The sequence below is a fragment of the Saccostrea cucullata genome, unplaced genomic scaffold (genome assembly GCF_032062105.1).
Source record: "Saccostrea cucullata isolate Sc308-1 unplaced genomic scaffold, CSIRO_AGI_Scuc_v1 ctg169, whole genome shotgun sequence".
In the NCBI taxonomy this organism is placed as follows: Eukaryota; Metazoa; Mollusca; class Bivalvia; order Ostreida; family Ostreidae; genus Saccostrea; species Saccostrea cuccullata.
Window position 1 is genome coordinate 1 of NW_026933727.1, and position 19,185 is coordinate 19,185.

The 19,185-nt window shown below is 34.4% G+C and overlaps 1 long non-coding RNA gene across 1 annotated transcript; it reads left to right on the forward strand.

The window, feature by feature from the left end:
• Positions 1 to 1,390: 1,390 nt before the first annotated feature.
• LOC134239197 (uncharacterized) lies at positions 1,391 to 16,068 on the forward strand. Its single transcript, XR_009986167.1, has 3 exons — positions 1,391 to 1,521; positions 15,655 to 15,742; positions 15,993 to 16,068. It is a non-coding gene; the product is annotated as an uncharacterized LOC134239197 (long non-coding RNA).
• Positions 16,069 to 19,185: the final 3,117 nt, after the last annotated feature.

Sequence of the window (19,185 nt, forward strand, 5' to 3'; positions counted from 1 at the left end):
CTCTCAGGAGTCTCAAAAATGAGGTTTCTGAACAATAAATAAGCAGTCAAGTGTCACACAGGGTTGATTCCCTTAAAATTGACAGGGACTCTAGATACAAGATGACAATAGAAGTACAGGGGGCAGGTTTCTATCTTTGTATGTGACATAACTTAAGAATGTCTAGTGGTATGTTTCGTCCCTGTTAGACATCTATACTTTCAATTATAAATTCGATGATGATCAAGATGGTTAACTAAAACATGTTGAACACACCTGCTTTGAGCAAAAAGATTATTTCGTGATTCAAACTTCTTGCATATGATCGACAATTGTAGAAAAAAAGTCTTGAAACAAGATGTGATTGTGAAACATTATGCACATGGCAGCAGCGGCAAAGTTTGAAAAAGTTATTTGATGCTAATGATCACATAAATTCATAAACTGCAATTGGGTGTTGAAAAGTCATGTCAAAGTTCATTTTCTGAGTATGCTTTTATTGCATTGGTCAATAATTTTAATGAGGTACGAAATGTTCTCTACTCATAAAATGATATAACCACGCCCAGAATGGGACAGGATAGTACATTTTGGCTGTGGTTTGCGACAATGAAATGAGATGCAGAATCTCTGATTATACTGCTAAATTAGAATAACTTATTTCCCAGTCCCACGGTGAGATTCAAACCTGTGATAACTCGACGAGACACTATTTTGTTTTTTCCTATATCCCCTTTAGAACTGTCATTGCTTATAATGTAGAGGATAAAAAATTTGATGTAAAGGTCAAGGTCATTTTAAGATTTACACTTTGGTTGTCTAACCAATATCTATGAAATAATCCTCAAATGACCTCTAGTAATAAATATTGGGGATCAACAGGCTGCAATTTAACATTAAGTTTTCAGTTTTCAGTCACTGTCCATTTCTTCAGCAACAGATCCTTAGCTCCACATTGATGGATGAGTAATTAACTGCATGTACAGCCCCCACCCCCATCAACACACTTCCAATTCCAACTATATAAGGCTACACCTGTCAAAAGAGATGTAGATTTGTATGTAAGTAGAACATATGTCAAATTGAAATTATTTAAATATTGCTTTTGATGTCTAATTCAAAGAAAAAGCCAAGCAAAATTATCTTTGTAAATTGTAGGGCATATTACATGTATACTGACAATTTCTTTTTGATATTATATTTCTTTTTAATTTCTTTTTCAACTTTCATGATGGTGTTTCATCTGTAAAGTGTCAACTTGGATTCAAATGGTATTTTGAGGTAGGTGTATGTAAATTATTCCCAAATTTTCTCTCTTAAGTAAAGGCAACATGATTGAGGCATATTCTTTTCTCTGATCTCAAGTTTATGTGCAAGCATCATACTTATCATTTTATGATTTTAGGAGTAATCTACCCTGTTCAAGATCTCAACTATGGTACGTGGATATTCACTGCAAGGCCATCAACAAAGAGTTTGAACACCTGTATACCAATATTTCTACCTATCACCTGTGTAACCTTTGCTGTGTTCATCAGACAGGTAAAAATAAAAATTCAGGAAAAATTTTTTGAAATCATTTCAATATACTGTAAAATCAGATATTTTTGTGGGGTCAAATTTTTGTGGTTTGAGTAAAAACTTGGTTCGTGGGGATTTGAATTCGTGAATGAAGAATTTTTGAGTAGTTACATTTCGTTGTGGACATGAATTTGTGGGTCTCTTCATACCTCGAAAATGATGAAAATTAAACCCCGAAGAAAATTTGTGATTTCACAGTAGTGAAAAAGTAGAAGATATTTAGACTTCCTGTTTTAAGAAAATGTCATATTTTACTTCCACAATGATATACGAGGGGTGATCAAAAAGTTCGCAAACTATTTGAATAACTTCCATAAAAGAAACCATATTTGGTTTCAGTGTTGATTATATTTTATATTACATGATATTGGCGGTCACGTGACCCCCTCCATAGCATTCTGTCAAAAAAGCTCCACCCTATTGTCTTTGAAGATTTTTCTGAGTGTTATATTAACCCTTTGTGTGCTGACTTGTTTTACGCAAGCTGTAACCTCAGGACTGAGTTGTTTTGTAATATCAACAAAATTATCACAGTGGTGTACTAAAATGCAAATATCTAAAGTTGACAGACAACCAATTTGCTTGAAATTTGGCAAATATTTAGCAAATGTTGTGTTTTATTAATTGATAAATTTTTTTTTTTAATCTTATATTTTATGTTGCCATGGAAACCAAATTTTCAAGAAAATATATTTTAAAATGATTTTGTAGCTTTTTAACTATAATTTTCAAAGAAAATATTGCACTTTGATGAAAAAAATAAACCAATTGCTTTAAAATTCAATTTTAGATTTAATATTATGTAAAAAAAAAAAATTAATTTTAACAATAACTCAATGATAAAGTCAATGTTTTATATACCGTTATGTTGTGAAAAGTCATTGTATACTTATCTGAGTAAGAGATATATTCATGTAGGTTTAAGTGAATTCTGATTTAAGTTAATGGATTTTTTTTCAGATTTTAACTAAAAAGAGTATAAATTGAAGATTCAATTAGCCTGTAAATATAAAACCAGAGATTATTTTAAGAAATATTGGCAAATTATATAAGAAAGTATTATCATCAAAGAAAATGCAATTTTTGAGGTCGGGAAATCCTAGAGCAAATTGGCACAACAATGAACTAATTGCTGTTACTAGTATTCATTTTCAAATTAAAGCAGTCAATATGTGAAATAAATTTTAAAAAATAAAATAACATTAATTACACAAGTTATTGAGGTCTTATTTTTTGACTGGCCATTAACAGCCCTAAATTTTTAGTAATTCTCATATCACTTTAATTTTTTTTTATTGTGCTTTTATTGAAGAATATGCGATTCTCCGTGTTATCTGTATTGTAAACATATTCATAAACTTTTCCCACAATACTTCTCACTCTGTAAGAAATGTGGCATTTATTTTAGAAGTTTTATTCCTAGAAACAATAATTGCCGGCAGGAAAAATAGAATTTTAAATTTTAGAAAAAAGCACCATTAACAGTCATTTATAATGGTTTTCAAAAATTACTTCATTGTGGTCACTGGTGAAATCAGTTTCAAGTTTTTGTAGCTCTACTGGTCAGAGACCAGAAGAGCTTATGCGATAGTAATGCGTCCGGCGTCCAAAATTCCGTCTGTCTTTACTGTCTGTCTATAAACAATTTTTAAAATGCTACTCCTTCTACAGTTTTGGTCTGATTTCAGTATAACTTGGCACACAAGTAGACTACACTAACAGTGCATCGGATTTTCATTTCGATGAACGATGTTGCCGTGGTAACTAAAAATAGAATTTTCTGTGAAATTCCTTTAAAAACGCTACTCCTCCTACAGTTTGGATCTGATTTCAATATTACTTGGCACACAAGTAGACTACAAAAGATAAGAAAATAGTGCATCGGTTTTTTATTTCTATGAACGGTGTTGCCATGGTTACTAAAAATAGAATTTTCTGTGAAATTCCTTTAAAACGCTACTCCTCCTACAGTTTTGGTCTGATTTCAATAAACTTGGCACACAAGTACACTAAGATACAGAAAATAGTGCATCGATTTTTTATTTCGATGAAAGGTGTGTCCATGGTTTATACTAAAAATAGAATTTTCTGTGAAATTCTTTTAAAACGCTACTCCTTCTACAGTTTTTGTCTTATTTCAATATAACTTGGCAAACACGTAGACTACACTAATATACATAAAATAGTGCATCAGTTTTTGAATTCCATGAACGGTGTTGCCGTTGTTACTAAAAATAGAATTTTCTGAGAAATTCCTTTAAAATGCTACTTTTCCTCAAGTTTTGATCTGATTTCAATATAACTTGGCAAACAAGTAGATTACACTAAGATGCATAAAATAATGAATCAGTTTTTGATTTCAATGAACGATGTTGCCATGGTTACTAAAAATAGAATTTTCTGTGAAATTCCTTTAAAACGCTACTCCTCCTACAGTTTTAATCTGATTTCAATATAACTTGGCACACAAGTAGACTACACTAAGATACATAAAATAGTGCATTGTTTTTTGATTTCGATGAACGGTGTTGCCATGGTTACTAAAAATAGAATTTTCTATGAAATTCCTTTTAAACGCTACTATTTCTACTTTTGTCTACAGTTTTGGTCTCATTTCAATATAACTTGGCACACAAGTAGACTATACTAAGATACATGATTCTGCACGTCGCTTTTTGATTTCGGTGAATGGTGTTGCCAAGGTTACTAAAAATAGAAATTTCTGTGAAATACTTTTAAAATGCTACTCCTCCTACAGTTTCGGTCTAATGACAATTAGGAGTAAACTTTTCACCGCGGTATCGGTTCACCGCGGTATTTTTTTCGGTTCGATACACGGTACAAAATCTCTACTTTCGGTTCGGTTCGTTTTTCGGTCGGGATCGTCATTCCTTCGGGTTTGGCATAAGGTATAAACATGCTTCTCTGTATAATTAGTTCAGAAACGTAAGTTTGTTTGGACTTGAAGTTTGTGAAATAATTTTTAACAGTCAAATCAATTAAATTGATACATTCTATCCATTTTGCACATAAATTATTTTACTAGATTAAGTAAAAGGTAGCATAAAACAACATTGAATCTGTTTCCTTCTATCAAAATGTATCGTATCGAAAATAACCGAACCGAGACCAAATTTTTCGATACGCATCGAACCGTGATGGAGGCGTATCGTTTCACCCCTAATGACAATGGCTTCTTTTCTCATCCTTTGTTATAAGTACAAACCAGTAGAGCTACAGTCTCGACAGAGACTTCTGGTTTCAATTGATTTTAGTTAATGATGGTTGACAGATATGTAATATCAATCAATGTATTATGAAATAATTTTAAGTTTATGCAAGTGTAATGGTATGGTTGTAGGCCTAGTAAGCTCAGTCAGTAATTAAAAGCATCTGACCAGTGATGCAGGGGTCCCTTCTTCAATTCACGGTCCAGTCGAGCATTTTCTCCTTCCTTGTTACAGATTTGATGTTATTGACCCCTCTGGATTTGCAAGTGAAAGTCCTGTCAGGGACTATAATTTGGTTTGTGTCTGCAAGGATGAAGATAATTTTAAGGAGGGATATGTAATGGTTGTGCTATGGGTATCAACCTTGGTAGCTCATTCGATAGAGCACCTGACTAGTGAAGCAGGGTTCCTGGGTTCAATTCCTGGTCCAACCACACATTTTCTCCTTTCCTGTTACACAAGTTTTGAATGTGCCTGAATTTTTACTTCAACATAAAATATTATTCCTAATGATGAAATACATTTTATTTCCACCATGGGATTTCTTTGTATTCTTAGTAACTATTCACATTTTCATATTTAAAAATAAACATATCTTTGGAGACCAAAAAGTAATCTTTGTTGATAAATAACTGTACAGGAATTTGCATTTTTGCAAAATTTTCCTGACCATCATTAGAAAAAATTATCGCAGTAAATCTGAGCTTTTTTACTGTATTCATTCAGGCATATATGATTATCTCTTATATCAAATGTACCTATCTTACATATCTAGAAGGGATGGAATGTAGAAGCTTCTTGGGCCTTATAAACTTGTAAACTAGAGGACATATTACATGTTAATAGGTAAAAACATGTACAGTGTGTACTTTTGAGTTTGAGAGGTGAAGTACAATTTCTATCACCCAGTCTTTATTGTAATTTATTGAACAGATGTACATGCAAGTCCATACAATTCACAAATTACTCATTCTGAGGACTCTGATCTCCTTCTTATGCCTAAAAAAATGACTTTTCATCTTATGCCCTGTTCACACGACAAGTTTAATTCGCAGTAAATTAATGCGAAGTAAACTAATGCGAATCAAATTAATGCGAATCAAATTGCGTTCACACGACAGCTAATGCGAAGTAAACTAATGCGAATAAAAATTTTACTTCTACAGTCAGGCATAAGTAAGTCTATTATGACGTCATTTGTAAATCACATCATGTATGCAGAGCCATCCATTTGATTCATCATGTAGTGGCTACAGGTATTCATTGATTTTAGTGATTAACATACTTTCCCTCAATTTTTGAACCAAATATAGCACAAATACCTATATCTAACCACCAACACGTGTCCTGTGACTAAATTCTGGCTTTACGCATGCGTCAAAATTTAATTCGAATTAGCTTCGCTTAGCATTAACACGGAGCTAATGCGAAGTAATTTAATGTGCAGTAAACTAATTCGAATTACGGTAAACTAATTTGCATTAAATTTTCCGTGTGAACGCTAAGCGAAGCTAATTCACAGTAACTTTATGTTTAATTCAAATTAAACTCTCCGTGTGAACAGGGCATTAATTTTAAACTGTAGAGTTACCCTTTATTTAACCAGTGAATTTTATAATTTTGAGTGTGCATGTATAGGTTGGGGCAGTCTCACTGTTTTTGGTTTTAATAAAATAGAAATAAAAAGTAGGGGAAATGTACAATTTAATCCACATGCTTCATTCAAGCAAAAGTCTATTTTAAAGAAAAAGAAAATGTCTCCCTGATACATAAACTTATACTTGATTTAGAAAAAAAAATTCTGATACATGTACCAATTATTTTCACTTAGTGATTAGGTTCCATGCAAAATAGAGTAATATGTAAAAGCCTTGAAGAAATCTAACTCTAAGATACCAAACATCCCGGAACATATTTTGGTTTTGAAATTATTGAGAGTCTATATTATAATGATTAATCCTCATCAAGGAAATAAAAATGGTATTTTTATTACTTACTGAAATAAAACAAATACCACAGTTTAAACAAATGACAGTCATTTCAGGGAAAATCAGCACTTCAAAAATTTTTCATTACTTTTTACCATTTTCATGTATATGCACATGTTTGAATGCATCTTTTCTGAAACATTATGTTTTTTGTTCTTCTCAATACCATCTGGATTTTTTAAAGTAAACTTCACTTTTAGTGTAGAGAACTAGCTTACATTTAAAGACACTAGAAAATATCAAGTTTAATTATTTTTTTAATTTTAAATAAAAATTTTACAATATATCATATATACTGTTATAAAAAAATATTTGAAAGTTTTCCTAAATAGATGGGGAAAAAAGCAGCTTTAAACCAGAAATTTAAGGTGTAATTAGGACCACTTAATTGACTCTTTTAAATTCATATTGTGTATATTTCGAATACCTTCATGCATCATGAATTAATTTTGCTTGATCACAAGAATATATTCTCTATATATCTCTTTTGCACTTCCTTATTAATGCAATCACTCATCGGAAAATTTGCTACAGTGTTCAAGACCAAGGGCGGATTCAGGGGGGTTTGGGGGGGTTCGGGAAAACCCCCCCGCTCATTGAATTTTTTTTTTTACAAGTGTCATTTTATCATTTTGTTGCATTGATAAGACTCAAACATGAATCCTTTGTTTGTCCAACTGTGAAATATACATCAAACTATACGTAACAGGAAATCACTTTCCGCTTGAACGCACACAATACACAGGTAATCAACAGAGAGAGTGTCTCATAGACATCGGGTAGTCCATGCATCTAGTGAAGTCACAAGGTCACAGTACAATGCAGTCAGGTATCAACAACAGAAAACTGCATAGTTACAGTGCTGCTCAGTAATATTCTTTTGCTGATAAAATGCATGTTTTTAAAACTATAAATAAACTATTATTCAGGTTTTTTTACCGTTTTAAAATTGAATTATTATAATTTTTTTTTTTACAAAACTTGGTTGGCTTAGCAAACCCCTCTACTTTTGACAGATTCTCCAGTTTATGTTAATTTTTTCTTCAGTTTGAATTTTCATTAATTGTACACGTGTGTTTATATTCCATATCATATTGACAGTATATATACTCAAGTATTAAGTTGAAAAGCACAAGTTAGGTATTCTGAAAAGAATTCAATTTTTAATTTTTTATTGTTCAAAAATTTTGCACATTAGTTGTATCTTGGAAGTCAGCTTGACATAGGACTAAATTAATTGTTGGTGCATTTAAAGTAGACTAAGACAACTTGAAGTCAACTGCTTGCATTCCTAAAATTGTCAGATTTAACATTTTTTTTAAAGCAGTCTTAATTCTTGTGTTAAAGTTAAATTAAATTGAAAATATTTTATTAAAAATTTGTGATGATCGGTCTTTAAAAAGCTAAAAAAAAAAAAAGTACCCCCAAAATGCTGGAAAATGTACCATTTAGAACCATTTAAAACTAAACCCCCGCCTATGGGAGGGGGACACCCCCTCCCATACCCTCCCCCTTCGGCCCTTTGGGCCTCAAACCCCCCCCCACATGAACTTCTGGATCCGCCACTGAAGACCCTCTACATTTATTTTTTTTATTAGGTGAAACCTTTTTTTATCTTTCAACATTTTTTAAATGCGTTTTTAGATTAAAAAAAAATATTTGTTTATTCATTGTTAAAAAAAAAAAACAAATACTCTTAATTGACAAGATGTTTCAAATTTTTTTTTTTTTTTTTTTTTTTTTTTGCAAACCTTTATTTAAAAGCAAAGCTTAATTTACGTATGTAAACAACGTGCACAGCCACTGAGGAAGAGAAAAACGTCTGTGACTTGCCAGGTTCAATCTCGTGCATTATTGTTTTCATGTAGACGATGTAATGTATGTCTACTTACAAAACCCCAAATAAACAAATAATAACCACATTATGCCCAAAATATAAAACTTTACCGACCATATAAGCTCTCGATATGCTTCAGACTGAAGTTCTGTAGCATGTGCACCCTACTTTCGTTTTAACAGGAAGAACTTCGCAAGGTTAAGGTCAAGTCAAGTTAACCAAAGTTTTCTGCTAAAATATCGACAATTTCTATGTAATTTTATGTCTACTAGCTCAAATTTATTAGAATTATTAATATTTGACTATTCTGGGGATTTATTTCTTTATTTTTCATTATGTTAGAGCTAGTTAGTAGATATTTAGGGGCAATCCGGGTAATTCCGGACACAGGGTAAATCCGGACGAAGTCATCTACCATAAACAACATACTGTTTTATAATTTAAAAAAACAAATTCGTCTTCATTCTGATGTGTTTTTAGTGTCAAACATCCTTTTCAGGGTTCCAAATATATTTTATAAATGTATAAAACAAATTAAAAGAAAACAATTACGTCATATCAGAATCACTCTACTTTCACTTTCCTCAGTATCGTTGGCCGCGGGAATATAAACAAAGAGTACCCGATTTTGAATTAAGCCGTTTTATCTTCGTAGAGGTAAGTAGTGTTGAGTTGTTATGGATTCTGGATATAAAGTCATCAGGGAAACTTAAAATAATATAGATTTTGTATCATCTTACACCAAAACTTTTCACCCGAGTAAAATGCTAGTGTCCGGAATTACCCCACCTAAAAATAACATATTAGGGGAATTCCGGACACACAAATTCGTCACGAAATGACAAATATAGGTGGTGTTATTTGCTGAACATATGAACAAATACTCATAATCACTATATTTAACCAAATCAGAGGCACATCAATTTAATCATATTACCGAATTGCACCCATTGTGGGTTTTATTTTTTCGGGGATGGTGGGGAAGGGCACTTTTTCCACTGTTACTTTAATATACTGGATTTTTGTGTGATTATCAACAATATTTTTCTTACTCTAGCATGCCTATCTTGGTCATTCCTAGTGTATGGGTTGTCGGTATGCACCACTGGGGTGCAAGGCACCTTCATGTCGGAGCGGGGTATTATTTAAGGAGAGAAGAAAATAACCCCAAAGACGCTAATGCTGTCGCAGTTTTGGATGACAACAGCACAAGAAAAGCATACCTTAAAAGGGAAAATGCCGTCGTCATATCTAGACTTATGAGCATGAACATTTCAAAGACCTGGATGCTGAAGCCAAAAGAAGACCCCATTGTAGTTTCGCAGCGTGTTGGTCCACAACAACGATGCAATATAGGGTGCAAGTTGAATGAGACCCAGAAAGAAGCAGCTTCAAAGTTCTTGACTGATCATGGCATTTCATTTGAAATAAAATGAAAAACCTGTCACAGTTTCTATCAAATGAAAAGATTTCATAAAATTTATGTCAAAATAAAGAAGTATTATTATTTTTCTATTTTATTTATTTATGGCGGGGGAAAGGGGGGGGGGGGGTATTTGATTTAGTGCAGTGATCATTTACGGATTGCATGGGGTGAGGGGGCCGCCAGAAAGTTACAAACTAATGGTAGTGAAACTTAAGATTTAAAACACAAAATAGCTAAATTTATTGGTTTTACGGGGATTTCCCCTTTATTGAAATTTCTGGATCAATATAAATGATTGGGGGAAAATCGTATGTGGAATAGTAAATTCAAAGTGAATATTAGCAAATTCAAAAGTTAGAGAGGATAAAAAATATCCCAAATAATGATTCTAAAAGAATAAAACACCAAATCTAAGTACACATGTGCGTTTGATAGCTATGCATAAACAATATGTTTGTTCATCTGTTCAGCAAATTTCACCGTCCGTGGTCATTATTCACGCATTCTAACACAAATACACTAGCAGAGATAGATGCCATCGATTTAAGAAAAATATAAAATATATATATTAACATTTCAGAATGCCCAGAGTTTATAAGAGGAAAAAGAAAAATGCTTATGATCCCCAGAAGGTGGCAGATGCATTAAAAGCTGTGCAAAATGGGGAATCTATCAGAGAAGCAGAGCGGATATATGGAGTGCCCAAATCAACTTTGTCAGATACCTTCAAGAAAAAGTATGCAAGTCCAGGAAAACCCGGTCGCACTCAGCGTATCCCCAAGGACATAGAAAACAAAATTGCTACAGCCGTATCAGAAGCTGCAAGACAAGGTATGGGTATATCGAGAAAACAACTGCTGCGAAGAGTTGGTGAACTCAGTAAAAAGATTAAAGTTACCTTCAAAAATGGGACACCAGGAAAGGACTGGTTTGATGGTTTTCGTAGGCGCCACCCAGAACTGTCGATTCGAAAACCAGAAAAGCTAGCAACAACACGAGCTAGGATGTCAAACCCAGAAATTATTGGAAAGTACTTCGATGACCTGCAATGTTTGCTACATAATTTGGACATTGTAAACAGCCCTGCAGTAATCTGGAATTGTGACGAGACAGGGAAACAATTCGAACATGATCCTGTCAAGGTACTAGCACTCAAAGGTGCCAGGAATGTTGTTGGTCGTACTACATCTAATCGGACCAATGTCACTATCATGGCGTGCGTGAACGCACTCGGAATATCCATGCCACCCATGTTTATTGTAAAAGGAAAGACCTCGAAGTCTTTGCATGGATTCAATACAGAGCAGAGTCCCGTAGGCAGCATGTGGAGTTTCCAGGACAAAGGATGGATGACAGACGCGTTAGGTGAAATTTGGTTTAGAGATATATTCCTTAAGCATTGCGGCTCTGCCAGACCCCAGCTGTTGATACTGGATGGGCACTCATCGCATGAGACGCTCGCAATTTTGGAAATGGCCATACAGGAAAATATTCATATCGTAAGCCTACCTCCACACACAACCCACGTGCTTCAACCTCTGGATAGAGCAGTATTTGGGCCCTTAAACACGGCGTATAATACAGTATGCTCAGATTACCTCGCACAAAACTCACTGAATGCTGTCAATAAATGGACATTTCCTGGAATATTCCGGAAAGCATGGGACGCTGCCCTCACTGTTTCCAATATTACTGCAGGTTTTCGGGCGTGTGGAATTTTCCCTTTTGATCCATCAGCAGTCCCAAGTGAAATGATGTCTCCATCTCGTCCGACAGATGTGCAGCTCACACCAACAGGAAACGATACCAATCCGCCTGAACCAACCAATCTTGCAATTGCACCACGAACCCCTCTTGAAAGCCGTTCTGTCAGCGATGCGAATTCTCAACCTCCAACGATTGAGGATCCATCCTTACTTCTAGATCTTATCAGTTCAGGTCAGTGCGAGATATTTTCACCTGACAGTAGTGGAGTAGCAATTATCCCCAACGCAATGGAAACAGCTTCTGTAGGTAACGCATGGAGTGAAGAAATAAACACATTGTTTCTTCCACCAAAGATCATCAGCTCTGTACAAAACGCATCGGCCAATTCTTTAGTTACACCAAGGAAAACTGGACACAGGCTCCTGACTAGTGCAGAAATAGTCGAAGAGAAGAGATTGGTCGCGTTGAAGAAACAAGAAAAAGAAAATAAAAAGCTAGAACGAGCATTGAAGAGTAAAAAACCAAAATAAAATGACTGTTGTTATTTTGTTGAATTAAATGAGTTTTGTTATTAATGTTATTAATTAGCGTGATTTAAGTTTAAAACTAAAAAATGAGTCACGCCTTTGACAGTTGATATCAAAATTTTGTTATGTTTGGCAGTAGAGAAAAAAAAAAGATTTTAATAACTGTAAGTTTTGTTGTTTATTTAGAAAATATCAATCATGTTATATCTGTACAACATGTAAATATCAAAATATAAAACATTGGTGATGGTTACAATGCAAAATCAATAACCATGGTTTATATTCACAGTAACGTTGGATCTCTGTTTTTAAACGCAAATATTTGAGAAAAAAATACACATAGAAAACAAATGGATTTACAAAGGATCAGTATAAGGTGGTGACGTATACAAAGGGAATGAACGCCATATAGAAATAAATGATCATGGACTTTATTAAAGTCGTAATACCTCCCGCTCGGGGGAGGGGGGGTGTTACTCCCTCACCTTTTCGGCCGATTGCGCACTTTTTAAAATCTATTTTATACTATATTGTTATTTATTTATGTATATTATCTTCTCGTCCGGAATTACCCCAACCTTTGTCCGGAATTACCCCATGTCGTCCGGATTTACCCCATTTCACCAGCTGTGTGAAATCCGTCTTATAAAAAACAAAGGGAGATAATTCGAAGATGAGATCGATCGCACTCTGTTGTCAAAAGCTGTTTCCAAAGACATCACATAACATCTTAGTCAAATCAATGTTTTTCTTTATTAGATAATCTTTACATCTAGACATGACCCAGATTGTCCGGAATTACCCGGATTGCCCCTATTACATGCGCGTTTTTTCCCTGTTTCCAAAAATAGCGGACTGACTTTCTTCGTAACAAACGCCAACACCTTCACTTTAAATCACAATTTCAAAAATAATTCGCATATTTTCACATCTTAATTACCTATTTTTCAATGTATTATGGTTTTATAATGCATATTGATAGATTCTTAGTAATTCACAACTCATTTATACGTTTTATACAACGTTTTATGTTACGAAGCGCTAATTCCACACTCAGACCCAATATATTGGGTTCCCGCACGGTAGCGTTTGTGACGTCAGACCCAATATATTGGGTTCCCGCACACAAAGGGTTAATTTCTTTCCATGTAAGTTAATTTTCATAACAAGAACACTTCATTTGTTAGAAATGGTCAAAATTCGACAACAGAATGGGTAGATAAGAATATCTTTTCCAAAAATAAGCGTGGCGACCAATCAAAACACAAATCTTCTGTCTCGGAAGAGACGTTTATTCAAGGTGGATAGAAAATGGGTGCCTCCTTTTCATCATAATTATCTAATATGTTTAAAATCTAAAGTAAAGGATATCTTAGGTATTTAATAATTATACTATTGTTCAAATATTCAACTATTTTTCAAAGTGTTAATGGGAGGTCTATAATAGCAAATTGCTTAATTAAAAACACATATTATCTTTTCAAACTTGCTTTCACTCAGTGAGAGCAACATGCCCGTACCAAACAGTCCGGGCGGCTTAGACACGGCTTAGGCACAGATTCTGTCTCCAGAAACCCGTGCTTTTTGCATTCCGTGCTCCTATGTAAAGTATGTATATGGAAAGCCTTGCCTAAAAGTGGTCGAGGCACAGACACAGCACGGGATATTGGCCGAAATATTTAAATGAGATCACACGGTTTTACAAAACCCGTGTCAGAAAGCTGTGCTAGTTTCCATATATGGACTCACGGGTTCTGTAAAACCGTGTCTGAAACCTGTGTCCTTTTCCATATATGGAGACACGTTTTTTTTGGAAACCCGTGTCGAAAAAGCCGTGCCGTATACCATATAAGGAGTCATGGGATCTGTGCATTTGTTTAGATCTAGGTCATGGCCTTTAGAGAACCCCCTGATATAACTGTGGATGCCAAAATGGTGACTGAAACCAAACTAACTTCACATTGCTTTACATTAATGCTTAGTTTTAGAATTTCAAAAGTTAAAAATCTTATTTGAATGTGTCCATTTACTTTCTGTTAAGGACAATGTACATATTTTAAATTGTAATTTAATCTAGTAGCTAAGTTTGCAAATCTGAGAAAGAATCTAGTTTAAATAAAACTTTCACTATCACGTACAGTGATGACTGACATAAAATATACTATAAAGGATTAGTGAAAGTCCAACTAAAGTCATTCAAATAAACCTAAACTTTTTCATCATGTTCATTGTCAACATTGCAATACAGAAGATAATCATGAAAATTGAAAAATTGACTTATTTATTGTAGATTACACTTAATTACTGCATTTAGTTCAAAAGTAAAGAAATTATCCCAGACTGACATAAATACAATTCCAACTGACGTCTATTAGTTAAATGTCCTTTAAATAGAGCAAAAAGACACATTGACTTAGCTCAATGACCATGAATCCCTCCAATTTAATATTCAAATAAAGGAAGTTATGATTGAGCATACTCAGTAAAAAGCCGTGAGATATAATAAATAGTTTGAAGCAAAACCGGCCTGAGTTAAAAACTGTCTCCCTGGGACACGGATTCCGTGCCTCCACACGGGTTTCTGTGAGTATAAAGGATTCCTCATTTTCAGACACGGAAGCCGTGTCCGTGTCTTAGACTTGCAGAACCCGTGCGGCTTTTTAAAAACCCGTGCGGATTCCGTGTCTTAGCCGTGCCCAAGCCGTGCCTATTCCGCCTCGAACTTTCGTACCGGGACGTATCATTTTTAACCATCTGCCTTCCTTCACTAAAATGATCAATCCAATCATTGATTGAATTTATAGGGAGTCATTAAATTGTCTTAATAGATTGTTTACAAATTATTATATGCTACGGCAAGGGGTTTCTAAGATACTTGTATGCAATAAATTGTACAGTTGTTTGTTGAACGAATACGACTGAGACAACCATTTTTCGTCACAGGTGACCTACATAGTGATGTCATTTTCACATTGTGATGTCACAAACAAGGAGCAAAACTTTATGCAGCATATGCTATTTATAGAACTTGTGTATGTATATGACGTGTGTACCAAATTTCATTCTAATCTGAATTGTGGTTTTGTAGATATAAAGATAGTTTGCAAACTTTTTGATCACCCCTTGTATTGTATAAATCATCCCCATGGAGGCAATTGAAAAAATGTATTGCAATATTAATTATATATAGCTAGCAATTAATACCTGTTATCTAATGTGTATTAGATTAAAATTTCATCGACTCACGTAAATTGCCTATACAGGATCTATGCCCCTGGCCAGTATCTACAATTAACAACTTAACTTTTTATGCAATTAAATTATCATGTACAAACATACATGTTCTGATCGTTTCATTTATGATTTGTTGTTGTTTTAGATGAGGAACCACTTGATATAATTATACCATTCACAACACAGGCTACTACAGAATCACAATGCGAAAGCTCAGATGTACCCAATATTCAGTGAGTGCATGTGCAACTTTATGTCTTTTTTTCAATTTTCTAATATATATGTACTGTAGTGCAGTAATTTTTGGATTTGATTATTGATTTGCCTAATATTCACAAATTCAGACTTTCTGACCATGTCTTCTAAATTTGGTCCTTGGAATCATTTTTTCAGTCATTTATCTTCTTTTTTCTTGTTAGATCCTCAAAGACACTAGGCACACTTAAGATTTCCACTTATTGCTTTTTGGTTCACTTCAGGAAGAGAAAGCTAGGAAGATGACAGGACTTCTTGCCCTGTCCTTGGTAGCAGCTGACAATGGAACCGACAGCAACAAACCATGTACGCTCCAACAAAGAAAAGGTTTTAAAGTAGTGTTTGAAGCAATTTTCATACACAGTGTATTGCACAAAAGTTTTGGATGGTAGTCAAATAACCTGCATTAATTATCTTATGGCTAACATACTTGTTCTTCTGAATCAAAATATGACTGTTGAATGGATCTTAATTAACAGTCTTTCTAATCTTTTTTTTTTTGCAAAAGAAACAATTCAAGTCTTTTGGATTTTTATCATGGACACATTCTTATGTCTTTCACATCTTTCAGATGTTCCCAGGATGCAATTGGCACTTAATCTCCATCACTGAGTGAAACGGCTAAAGCCTGAAGGACTTTCATCACTTAATTAACAGCAGCTCCATCACTGGTGAAACGGCTAAAGCCTAGAGGACTTTCATCACTTAATTAACAGCAGCTCCATCACTGGTGAAACGGCTAAAGCCTGAAGGACTTTCATCACTATATTTAACAGCAGCTCCATTACTGGTGAAACGGCTAAAGCCTGAAGGACTTTCATCACTTAATTAACAGCAGCTCCATCACTGGTGAAACGGCTAAAGCCTGAAGGACTTTCATCACTATAATTAACAGCAGCTCCGTTACTGGTGAAATGGCTAAAGCCTGAAGGACTTTCATCACTTAATTAACAGCAGCTCCATCACTGGTGAAATGGCTAAAGCCTGAAGGACTTTCATCACTTAATTAACAGCAGCTCCATTACTGGTGAAACGGCTAAAGCCTAGAGGAAGTCATCACTTAATTAACAGCAGCTTTCCAATTCTCTTTGCAGTCCACCTCTTCATCTCTAATGATGGTCTCTGGTGGAGGAAAGGTTGCAGTGTAGTCTTCATGTCCTGGCTTATAGGTAACATACTTACATGTAATTCCTTTTATTTACTCTGACTTATATATAGATCACCACAGTTTTGCAATGTACACTTTAATTTCATGCAGTTGCCATTTTGGTTATTAATAAGTGAGACAAAATCTTCATAAACTATTTCAGACCTGCCAGGATATACAATAGAATTCCCGCTGCTACACATGGACCAATAAACTACTGAGTGGTGCACAGCAGTGAAGTTTACCTGCTCATCTGCTGTTTTTGGAGTGTACATAAAAATTTGTTTTAGAGATTTTTACACTCCTAGGTTGTGACCAGCATGCAGACCTTGCACTCACTTTCCATTTGTGGTAATTCTAGCTGGACAGTGCTTAAATCTGACTGGATAAACATTCAAGTGATGGATGTGACATAACAGTGGTGGTAATTCAAGCTGGACAGTGCTTTAATCTGATTGGTTAGACATTCAAGTGATCGATGTGACATAACAGTGGTGGTAATTCTAGCTGGACAGTGCTTTAATCTGATTGGTTAAACATTCAAGTGATGGATGTGACAAAACAGTGGTGGTAATTCTAGCTGGACAGTGCTTTAATCTGATTGGTTAAACATTCAAGTGATGGATGTGACATAATAGTGGTGATTCTAGATGGACAGTGCTTTAATCTGATTGGTTAAACATTCAAGTGATGGATGTGACATAATAGTGGTGATTCTAGATGGACAGTGCTTTAATCTGATTGGTTAAACATTCAAGTGATGGATGTGACATAACAGTGGTGATTCTAGCTGGACATTCCAATCTGTAAGGCTGATTATAGTCAGTATTGTACATATTTTACTGGTACGTGTTCTCTGATCAAATAGGCTTAAAGGATTCAAAGCAAAGCAATGATTTAATGATTCCAAAGGAATTGACCTTGATAGGTATAAAATTAATATCCATTACTGAAACTGCAATGAATTCCTGTGGATTCTGATCTCTATGTTGGAGGACTGGAAGTTTGAACTGATGATTGCAGTTCCTGTACTTAGGAGAACCTTCAAAGAAACCAAAATGATTTTCAGGTATGAATTGCATTAATGTGTTATTTTTAATTAATTTTTTTGAGCTATAAGTAAAATGCATTGACAATCAAATTTTGACCATTGAGCAGTGAGTGTCATTTTTTAGCTTGATCACTTGATGTAACACCGGATTGAGCTCTTCTGATCAAAAATTGTTAGCTGTGTTATTGTAAAATTTTAAAAATACCAGTTAAGTAATTTTTCGTCTTCTTTTACAGAACCACTTGGCATAATTCAACAAAATTTGCAACATTTAAGCATGCATCCATGGGAAAAAGGAAATCAAAATGGTTTCATTCTCTTCCAGGGGGAGATAATTCAGAGGTAGAGAAAATACTTGATATCTTGATTACTTGCATGTAACTTAGCAGAACTATTTTGTGATGGTAGTAGGTGGAGGTAGGAAATGTGTGCTGGATTTGGGCAAATGTGCTATTGAATACAATGCAAGATCGATCATTGTAGAATTTATAAGGACAGATAAGTAAAAAAACTCAATGATATACCTTAATGCTATAAAATCGCTGAAGTCCAGCCTAATTAATTTTTGAGAGGAGCTAATCCTAAAATGTTACATTTTTTATGATATTTTCTAACTATGCGGACTCTTATTGAATTTTCATTGAAAATCATCACATTTTAAGCAAATAAAATATTCTAAACATTCCTTATTTAACAATCTACTAATTGGAGTTCAATCCCCGGCAATACATTGCACTTTAGGCATAAAATTGCTCGAATCATTCGATTGTCTCTACTGTAAACAATGCCATGTGCCCCAGAAATCTTGCCAGATTTAGAGCTTTCACGACTCCCTTGCAAAAGAGCGGTAGTAAGTTAGATAACTGCGAGGTAATCGCAATATTATTACTTATGTAGACACTTAGAGGGGTAATACGGAAATATGTTGGGTACTTGAAAAAATACATATTGGGCGAGGCGTGGGCCGAGGAATGTCTAGTTAATTAATAAAATTAATTAATGCTACATTAATTATAGTAACAAATAGTGAAGTAAAATCCTTGTATTGAGACCTAAAGAGACCAGATAACTCTCATTTTTTACTATAATTTCTTTGATTTCAGGAGTAGTCTCCCCTGTTCAAGATCATTTATGGCAGATAATAAACAATATGGCATGCAGACTGGTCTTCAACAAAGTTTTGACACCCATAATCCATATTTCTACTAATTACCTCTCCTTTG